At 39.5% G+C, this 11,745-nt stretch overlaps 1 pseudogene; it reads left to right on the top strand.

Moving 5' to 3' along the window:
- Positions 1–800: 800 nt before the first annotated feature.
- LOC128132794 (DNA-directed RNA polymerase subunit beta'-like) overlaps positions 801–11,745 on the top strand; it is a 13,012-nt pseudogene continuing 2,067 nt past the window's right edge.

The following is an 11,745-nucleotide window of genomic DNA, read 5'->3' on the forward strand; positions in this document are numbered from 1 at the left end:
TATATGAAATCTTTGATAAGAAGACATCAGTCTCGAAGGTTAGATTTTGTTTTCTTTTAAGGCTACCTTCTAACGACTCATTGGTGAACCCCGACTCGATTTCTACTGTACAACTCTTCGAGATGTTCTACAACATGGGGTATAACGACATTCTAACTACAATTACCAAGGTTAAGAAGTCCTACCTTTTTCCTCAATTGAATGGATTGTTTACTCTTCTATCGAAGAGTTTTTCTGAACGTGTCACAGGATTTGATTGTGCTAGCAAGGGTTTTATGACCATTCTCTATGGTCTGTATCATGGAATCAACCTTGACTATGGGTCGATTCTATGGGAACAGTTGATTCAAAGTTTGAATTCTTCATCTTGTCACACTGAGATTTCTTGTGAGAGATTTTGGACGATTATCAGTCAACGAGCAATGGAGAAGTTCCAATTTCCAGTTATGGCAGATTCCTTAAAATCTAAGATCACTACGTTTAACACCACAAAAATCATTGTGGATGATTTCACCAAGTTTTCTTCTATTGGTTCAATTCTGAAGTCCATGTATCAATGTGTTTCAAAGGCCAGCAGGCTAATTATTGAGTACAAAAAGCTTCCGGCCATGGGAGTGAGACCGTTAACCCCAGAGACGCAAGAATTGCTTGATATGGCTGATAAACCAGCCAAACGGGGCAAGAAAGGGGATATGAGGAAGGGAATTCAAGAAGGGCCCTCTTCTAAACCTGTCACACCAAAGTAGCGAAATGGTTCCTATGAAGACCCTTCGGCTCCTCAGAAGCGAAAGCTGAAAAAGATGGCTCACAAGGTGAAAGCTCCATCATCAAGTGATAGTGACTACGTTCCTTCATATCAAGATGTTGAAGTTGAACAAGAGCCGAAGCAAGATAAGTCTGATGATTCGGTCCGAGAAGTGTCTCCAGAGGTAATCCCTACCAACACTGTTTTATCTCCACCTCCTTCTCCTCACCACACTACCATTCCGATTTCAATCGCTCCATGTCCTCCTCTAACTTTGTGACATCCCCAAAATCACGGCTAGAAAAGACCGGTTTTTTTTGTTTATTCTTTTTAAAAATCAGAGAACTTCTTTTAATAAAAATGTTGCGGAATTTGTTCCTAGAAAAAAACATGATCAAATACGTTATTAAAACATTTTCGAAGAAACGTATTTTATTCATTTTACACTAGTGATCTACATCTCTTTAAATCTCTCAGTGTAATGTGACTTCATATCAACACCTGTGATATAAATAAATTGAGTGGGTCAGGTTGGGAAACCTGGTGAGTACATAGGGTTTTCAACCCACAATAATATAATTATTATTTTTAAACATCAAACAATCAACCCAATTACCCATTCCCGTTATCCTCACATTATGTCCCTAAAACATCTAACACAAGGGACCTAGTCTAAGGACTATCATTGGGGTAGACACTACTGCTAAGGGGATTCCTTGGCAATGAAAGTCCTAATGGCAACCATGTGGGGGATGGAGTATACCTAGTGAGCACATAGTTCACACAGTTCGAATAAACACACAGTTCGAATAAACACCTACAGGTTGCGAGCCTGCTAGTGTTCCACTGGACTGTCTAGAATAGTCCGTGGTTGTCATCCATACTCTGCTAGATGATTGGATCATCAATAACATCTACAACGAGGCCGCTCATTATTTTATTTGGTCACACAGCAACTATTACATCTACCCATGTTTTACCCAACACATTTTGTAGATATAAAATGGATATACAGGTTTAATCATTGAAAACATGTATAAAACATTCATCTTGCATAGATAGCAAGTATTCAGATAATATGCACACATAGCACGTAATTTATATAAAATACTTCATATCTATGTGTAAGCTGAAAGTAACTATGCACTCACCTGAGTAGGTGGTGACTCAGTACTCGGACAGCGCTTCGATACTCTTAAAACAATTTTCCATCGATAAAACCTAGTACCAATACCACTAGGGTTTAGTCTAACGATAATCGCGACAATTTAATTAGTCTGACTATTATTAAGTGCTAATAACACTCAATATAACTCATAATAATAGCCCAAATAATTATTTTAAGGACCTAATAACATTCCTATAATTATTTGAAAGCTATATAAAAAATTGCGTAAGCGTAGCGCACTTACAGCGAATTTTATCGAACATTGGAACTTAATTGGAGCAGCATTTCGAAACCGAAAGACTCCTTTTTCTTGGGACTCTGGGAGCCTCGGGGCTTCCTTAGGGTGCTAGGGGGTTTTTCCTAGAGTTTAGGGGTTAAAATGGGATAGGGAGAGAAAGTAATTTAGAGAGAGAAAGGAAATGTTGTGAAAAACTCGGAAACCTTTGCAACCTTTTATAGGCGCTCAGCAGCTCACACCAGCTGGCTCGCACTTCGGAAGAGGATAAGGACCGAGGGTACGCTTGGTGTACCGAACTCCAACGCGGGGCGTAAGGCGAAGCGAGGCGAGGTGGCATGATCCGAAGGGCACTCTATGATCGGCGATGGACGACTGCGATGAGGCCACGCCATCTATCTCGCATCAGATTTCGCAATTTGCATACTCAACTTTTAAAATTCATAACTTTCGCATACGAGCTTCGTTTTCGACGTTCTTTATATCACATGAAGGTGGGGATGTAGTCTATAACTTTCGTTTAGACTTCGTCGGCTAATTTTGACTTGATTTTAAATTTTATATTATTAACAGGCCGGGACAGGATTCGTCCGTTAAATCCTCATAGCTTCTTCATCCGATGTCCTTTTCGCCCATCATTTTCTCGTTATGCTACTTTTAACGAGATCTTCGATTCTCGTTTAGGTCGTGTCGGCCAAAAACTGCTCGATCTAATATTCGAATTTCGGGTTATACACTACTAGTCCGAAACTTCGAAAAATCATAACTACTTCATACGAAGTCAGATTTGGGCATTCTTTTTTATCGATGTTCTTAGTTTAACATATTCTACTACTTTTTTTAAGATCACTAAGGCTAAATCTTGCTCTATCATAAATTCACTATTTACGTTTTCCGGTGCCGTGCCGGTTCCGTCGTGAAACTTCGACGGGTCATAACTTCTTCGTTATAACTCGGATTTCGGCGTTCTTTATATGTACGGAAACCTTGTGGCATATTCTACAACTTGGTTAAGATTATTGATTCTAAATAACCTTTTGTCGAAATGTCGTTTTCGACCCCTATTTCCTCTAATTGACTAGCCCGGATTTGCGGGCGTTACAATTATCTCCCCCTTAGGATGATTACGTCCCAGAATCATCAACGAAACAGGGCTCGTATAATGACTCCATACGTCATCTCTCCATCCTAGGTAATTATTATAACTTCTATATTCCTTCAAGTCTATCTCTTAGACTCATTGATTGTAAGCAGTACTCGATCGTGCACCTACTCTCTACTTCAGGTTAGACTCCAAATTATGACCTTCAAGTCACAATCTCGATCCTTACTAGATACGAACTTGAGATGAGTTCTTTTATTACTACCATGGATCGATGTGTCATATTCTAATGACCTATCATCATATGTTGCAACGCTTAGACTTAGGTCTCTTAGAGTCAAATTCCGGAAAGGAATATGCCTTCCTTCATGGTCTAATGTGATATAATAACATTTTAACATGTAGCATTTTTAGCCACCAACTTCTTTAACAACGAGCGCGATACTTCTATTGATCGCTTCGATTTCAATCGTTTGGCTTAAGTCGGACGCTACATCGAACTTGGTTCTCTGCACCACGTAACCTACTCATCGTAGTCGGACTTAATGTGATATGACGACTAGGGTCGAGATAACAACAATTCTCTTAGTCATTACCGAAACAATGGTAACGACATACTTGAATAAAACGAAATCAATTACTAGCTTCTTGGTAACCTTGTGACTTTCCCTGATCCAAATGTGAGTCATGTGCTTCCGGTAGTATAGGCCTCTACTACCATTCACACCTAGTCATACTCGTCCCAAATATTGTCTCGCAGTTTCCCAAGTCAGCATGCAGCAAATCACACAATCATTCAACACATCAGATAACAAAACGATGGTTTTATTTTATTACTTGAAACGATTACATGGGTGTTCAAGTTCACCCTAGACTGTGCCTCTAATAGGATACATCATAACTCGACCTTCGGATATCAATCCTTACTCTTCTTTGCATTGTCAGCTGCTTCGTTAAGGATGCTTCTTGGCTTTGGAGGTGCATTCGCTCTTGCTGGTTCACTTTTCTTTGGGCAATCCTTTGATATATGTCCATTGTTCCTGCATTCGTAACAGAACCTCTTGCTGGATGTACAGATATTGGCGTAATGCTCGTTCTTCCCACACTTAAAACAAGTCACTTCTTCGTAGCATCTCCCATAGTCCTTCTGTGGTGCCTTTGGCTTTGTAAATCCTTTTCTTTTTGGGCAGTCTTTCTTGAGGTGTCCTTCCTCATTACATTCGTAACACACCTTGGTGTTGAATGTACACTCATCGGCGTAGTGCCCATGCTTTCCACACTTAAAACAAGTTACTCTCCCATGGTGCTTCGGCGGTACACTTGGCTTTGTAGCTCTCATTGGACATTCTTGCTTGAAGTGTCCCTCTTTACCACACTTAAAGCAAACTTCTTCCTCGGTAGGGCACTCGTGGGCATAGTGACCAGTCTTCCCGCATTTGAAGCAGGTTACTTCCTTAGGGCATCTACCATTGTGTTTCCTTCCATACTTATCACACCATTTGCTTTACCTACTTCTCCAGACTTCGAGGACATGTTGTTCTTGTCAGACCTTGAAGAACCCTCAAATTTCCTCTTCTTGCCAACCTCAAACTTGCTGGCGATACTACCATTGATCACTTCATCAACAGACTTAGCAACCCAGATGGTCGCCTTAAGAGTGGGTGTCTGACGTACTGGCACAGTAAGTTCGTCCTTACTTTGTTGAAGTAAACGCCTTGTTTCTTCCATCTGTTGATCTAGCATTATCCGCACCATTTCTTGTACTCCGGTCATCTTGATTGGCCCAGGTTCAGCTTCTTATACAACATGTATTTGCTAAACCACTGGGGGTTGGTTCCTATTCTCATTCACATGCACGTTTCCGCTACGGGTCTGTGACAACCCGATATTTCGAGACAATGTAATGTAAAACCGATCAAATCTAGGTCAAAATATAACTTTCCTAAAATCTTATTTTGGTTAAATAAAGTAGTAGGAATCGTATCAAGGTTTCCGTACATATAAAGAACCCTAAAATCCGAGTTATAACGAAGAAGTTATGACCAACCGAAGATTCTCGGCAAAACCGGCAACACCGATTAAACGAAAAACGTGAAGTTTCAATACAATAGTTTTTAGCCTTAAGTATCTAAGTGAAAGTTATAGATAACCTCAAACCGTGAGCGTACATAAAAAGAACGTCCAAATCTGACTTCGGATGAGGAAGTTATGATTTTCCGAGATTCGGGTATAGCAGTACACAGCTAAAAACTCGAAATAGAGATCGAGAGACTTTTAGCCGACACAATCTAAATGAGAATCGAAGGGCTCAACAATACTAGCGCAACGATAAAAAGTCTGACGAAAACGGACGTCGGATAAAGAAGTTATGAATTTTTGAAGAAATTCCTTAATCACGTCATTTTAATAAATAAATAATAAAAATAATTTTATAATTTGCCAACGGAATCTAAACGAAAGTTGTAGATCTTAGTCTCACCTACGCGTGGATATAAAGAACGTCAAAAACAGAGTTCGTATGAAGGAGATATGAATTTGAGAAGTTTATTTAAAATATATATAAATTTAAATATAAATCCTTGTTAATATCCGAAGAGGAGTCAGCAGATAGGACCGGAGTACGCCCTGCGTACCCTCGTACGCCCCGCGTACTCAAATCAAGGGCCTTGTATCGTCCACGTCGCCCCTACTCCTCTATGCTCTCCCATCCGAAGTGCGTAAGCGATGACGTCCCAGTACGCGCTGCGTACCCTCGTACGCCCAGCGTACCGAGGCGGTTCAGCACCCCTATAAAAGGGATGCGAGGGTTTCCGAAAAATTTGCTCATTTCTTCTCATTTCTCTTACGTTTTGCCTCGTTTTCCGTGCCCATTCAAACCCAAAGCCCTGGTCATTTTGCTCAAGTCCCGAAGGTCGATTTTACTCCCGAGATTCCCAAGAATCCCTAGAAAAATCCGTTTCCCGAGACGAAACTCTGCCCGGTTTTCCATCTCGCTATCTTCAAACTTTCAAGTGAGTTCATATCCCTAATCAATATTTTAAATGATTTTAAATGCTTTAATGGGAGGGGGGAATACAAGTAGAAACAAACATGTTATTTAATCATTGATATGTATTTTATAACTGTGTTTGTCATTTAACATATTTCACATGCTACGAAATGTGATGCATGAAATGGTTTTACATCTTAAAAACACATTGTTACCAAATGTTTTACCTTTGAAGTGTTTTATTAAAATGAAATCAAGTCATTGTTAATTGTTGTTCAAAACCCATAAGAGGTCTTACAAAACCATTTTTACATTCTTGAACTAAACTATGCATATACACTTATATTCTGATATATGTATTGAGTTTATAGTTTACATCTTTCATTTAGTTTCCCACACCCTTGAGTAGTAAGAGTGTATAAACCTGCATGATCAACCAGTTATATTACAGTAGATTATCATAGGGAGAATTTGAAGATATCAACCATTACTTCTATTACAAGGAATCACACAAGAGTCAGTTGATTCATGAGTTCTTACTAGAACCTTACCTGATACATGAGTACCTTTACATATGCTTACATGATACATGAACACATTACAAGAGTACCTTTACGTAGATACCTTTACCTGTGTATACTTGTTTATAGTGGATATTTGTATCTCAAATTGCGAGGATGATTTATTAGTACCTTCTGTGTAAATCTTCCTGCATATCCCTAGTACCTCGGGATATCTAGACAAGACCCTATCCCTAGTACCTCGGGATACCTAGATGGGCCTCTATCCCACAGTACCTCGGGATATACGTACGGGACTAACCATTCCGGAACTCATCTGTTAGGAACAGTGGGTAATGAACATCTACGGATGCCTACGGTTATTACTTATACTAGGAGTACCTTTACAGGGACTAACCATTCCCTCGCCCTGCTGCTGCTACAGAGGACAATTGGACAATCTTCGGATGTTCATTAGGTTATATAAGTACATGTTAGCACCAGTACCTCCGGCTAACATTTACTTTATTACGTATTTCCTATTACTTTATTTGGTGATACCTTTCACATAAACGCTGAGTTAGACTAAGCACTTTTAGTACTAGTCAATACAAAGGAAAAACTACACTTCATACTTACAAAACATTCGGGTCTTGGTAGAAGACTACACTTCATACTTACAAAACATTCGGGTGTTGGTAGAAGACTACACTTCATACGTACAGAACATTCGGGTCTTAGTAGAAGACTACATTTCATACTTACAGAAAATAAGGGTTTTTCTAGGGATTTCATACTTACCTCAACATTTTCATTTAAAGGTTTACATGGGCTTCATATCAGATTTTCACAAACAAAGCAATGACACTATTATACTTATGAATTCACCAGCTTTAAAGCTGATACTCGCTTTCAAAATAACTTGTATTCTCAGGTCATCAGTAGACAGGTACGGAGGCCAGGTTTTGAGAAGACGGAGCAGACAAGTCTCGTCTTTTATTTTAATTGCATATTTTGGTGTCTTATTACAATGAAAGAACACACATGTATTAAACTTTACTTATAATGCAATGGATGATGTTGTTGCTTGTTTATTATATTACACTGTTGTGATACTGTACACGACGTCCTCCGCCGCAGAACGTTTCCGCCGTTCTCGGTTTTGGGTTGTGACAGATTGGTATCAGAGCATTGTTTATAGTGAATTAAGTATATCAACCCATAAAAGATATACTAACTATAAATACATAAGGGATTAAAAATACTCTGACCAAGAGTTTATACTTTAAATAGTAAAATATTTAAGTAAGTATACATGCTGCATTCATACTAAAATCAGTGTCACTAGGACAGTACAAAAGAATTACGATTGCTGGGCAACACAAGTGGGCTTAGAGACATGTGGTCAAAACTGGGAAGATATAGCCTGATCACCTATATTATCCGAGGGTTGAATAGCATGTGCCTAAGTTTAAGTGTGTGGTTGCAACAATACTAAAATCTTAACAACCCTACCACAATGAGAACAATAGAACATAACATTAAAATTTAAAATACTATAGGAGTATTTGGTGTTACTATAAGTACTTTATACTTGAGAACTAAAGCGGGATCTTGATTATTAAGTTGATAGTTGCTAAGTGGATACACTGAGTCTATATGTAATTAGGATGTTATAGACTTAGAATCTATGATAATTTTGCCTTATCCCTATTCTGTGTGAATTTGGAATTAAGGTCACTTATTCGAAGGTCTATCCTGTTTAGATTACACATAGCTGGTATGCACTTCACAAATAACGATGTAACTAATGAAGGTTTTCTAAATAATTATCTAGATAGTTCGTCTAATAATTATCCTCTTACCCTAAATTCTCGCAGAGAAATCATAGCTGGACTCCATCCCCTTGACAACCAGTATCTTCCGAATGAAGTCATAGCTGGTTGGTTTGGAGAGGAACCAGAGAATGATCATCCTATCCCCTGGATGATCACCATGATGAAGACCTTTCGTATGATGCTAACTCCGAACCAGAAGTTGAGAACCTACCCCGAGCAACTCCCGTTCCAACTCTTAACCCTCGTCCGGCATTTCATGGCCCAACCCTGAGTGAGTGGAATGCTTGGAAACATGGAGCCAGGGACAAGATCAGTGTATGCCATTGGATGGCGACCGAAGCTTTTATGACTTGAGCAATGAGGGCTTAGCAGATATAGTCTTGCCAATCTTGGTCCGCAGAGGGGCCCGAAATGAGATTCAAAGCAGGACAGCCCTACATCAGATTTCAGAAATAGTCGCCTATGCTAGAATTCATACCCTCCACACCATTCATCTAGAATATGCTCACAAGAGATCAAAGAGAAACCATGAAACCCTACTGCAAGCACTGGCTGAATCACGAGCCGAAGTCATAGGGCTCCGAGTACGCCAGATGGTGTGCGAAAGACACCTACTTGACATGGAACGTCAATTGGCTGAACTGAGAGGAATCGTATCTTTCTGTCTATGCCTGATGTGGCATTTTCTATGAAATTATCTTGTACCGTAAGTACTTTAGTTAGGTCTTTATGCTGTCAGGAACTATCTTCTGTGGATATGATGTAAGACCTTTACAAGGTCATTTTCCTGAACCTTTACATTGTGAATATCCAAGATATTGACAGCCGGCTAACTCTTGTGTCATTCTTCATTCAAGTACTCTTATCATACTTTTATTTGGAGTCTATCTGAAACATGCTTTAGTCACGTGATTTGGACTATAGTAATTTAGCTCCGGGGACATTTCCAAGTGTCTTTCAGTGGTTGGATCTTGTTATTCACCAACCCACGATACCTCAGCTCAAACGACAAACGTTTTGAGACCATTCTACGAACGTACTTCCACCCATTACTAGGACTGCATCACAGGGATGTAGGTCAAACTTTCGAGATCATACTCTTACTCTTTGCAAGAACAATCTAAGTACATCAGGTTCAACCAGAACCGCTCACAAAACCCTTATCTTTCATGCAACAGAATCATGTCGTCATCCGGAAGCAACCAATCGAATAGGGAGCCTCCGCTTTTACTATGGACACCGCTACCTTTCAAACAGCAGTTACATCTGCCGTAGTTGCTGCCGCAACCGCGCTCCTTGCGCACCGTAGCACTAACAGCACAGTCAATACTACTGATGGGAATGAAGTTTCCAATCGCGCTGCTACATTACAAGATTGGCAAGACTATTAAGATCTTGAGCCGCCATCCAAGCACGAATACCTTCGTTTAAGAGAATATTTTTGGTGTAGAAAGTTTCAAATTCAGGATCTTCCGCCGCGCGAATTTCCTGAGAAACGAAGTCATAGGCACGTAGGTTCAAGGCCAGACCGACTACTCCAAGAGCACTCATCCATAAACCAGTTACTGGTACAAATAACATAAAGAAATGTAACCAACGTTTATTAGAAAAAGCAACCCCAAAGATTTGGGACCAAAAACGATTAGCAGTGACCATTGAATAAGTTTCTTCAGCTTTGGTTGGGTTAAAAGCACGGAATGTATTTGCCCCATCACCATCTTCAAATAAAGTATTTTCTACGGTAGCACCATGAATAGCGCATAGCAAAGCAGGGCTTATTGCTATTGAGGTAGGGGTCGGGTGATTGATGTGAGATGGGTCCAGAGTTCTAAGACAGATGAGACAGAGAAAACAGAAAGTATTCGTGTATATATTTTACAGAAACGTGAAATAAAAGTAGGCGATAAAGTAGCTGGAAGACATGGAACTAAGGGTATCATTTCAAAAATTTTGCCTAGACAAGATATGCCTTATTTGCAAGATGGAAGACCTGTTGATATGGTCTTCAACCCATTAGGAGTACCTTCCCGAATGAATGTAGGACAAATATTTGAATCTTCACTAGGGTTAGCTGGGAGTTTGCTAGACAGACATTATCGAATAGCGCCTTTTGATGAGAGATATGAACAAGAAGCTTCGAGAAAACTGGTGTTTTCTGAATTATATGAAGCCAGTAAGCAAACAGTAAATCCATGGATATTTGAACCCGAGTCTCCAGGAAAAAGCAGAATATTTGATGGAAGAACAGGGGATCCTTTTGAACAACCTGTTATAATAGGAAAGCCTTATATCTTGAAATTAATTCATCAAGTTGATGATAAAATCCATGGGCGTTCCAGTGGGCGTTATTCACGTCTTACACAACAACCCCTTAAAGGAAGGGCCAAGAAAGGGGGACAACGGGTAGGAGAAATGGAGGTTTCGGCTTTAGAGGGGTTTGGCGTTGCTTATATTTTACAAGAGATGCTTACTTATAAATCTGATCATATTAGAGCGCGCCAGGAAGTACTTGGTACTATAATCTTTGTAGGAAGAATACCGACTCCTGAAGATGCTCCAGAATCTTTTCGGTTGTTCGTTCGAGAACTACGATCTTTAGCTCTGGAACTGAATCATTTTCTTGTATCTGAGAAGACTTTCCAACTTAATAGGAAGGAAGCTTAATCGAAATCAAGCAGAAGTTTTCTTGTATGATCGATCGATATACACATCAACAACTCCGAATCGGATTAGTTTCTCCTCAACAAATAAGTACTTGGTCCAAAAAAATCCTGCCTAATGGCGAGATAGTTGGAGAGGTGACAAAACCTTATACCTTTCATTACAAAACCAATAAACCAGAAAAAGATGGATTATTTTGTGAAAGAATTTTTGGGCCTATCAAAAGTGGAATTTGTGCTTGTGGAAATTATTGAGTAATCGGAGATGAAAAGGAAGACCCGCAATTTTGTGAACAATGCGGAGTCGAGTTTGTTGATTCTCGGATACGAAGATATCAAATGGGCTACATCAAACTCGCATACCCGGTAATGCATGTGTGGTATTTGAAACGTCTTCCTAGTTATATTGTGACTCTTTTAGATAAACCTCTTAACGAATTAGAAGACCTAGTATACTGCGGTGTGTGATTTGATCGAAATTCTGATTTTACAGATTCGAAATGAGAAA

Source organism: Lactuca sativa, chromosome 3 (genome assembly GCF_002870075.4).
Source record: "Lactuca sativa cultivar Salinas chromosome 3, Lsat_Salinas_v11, whole genome shotgun sequence".
Classification (NCBI taxonomy): domain Eukaryota; kingdom Viridiplantae; phylum Streptophyta; class Magnoliopsida; order Asterales; family Asteraceae; genus Lactuca; species Lactuca sativa.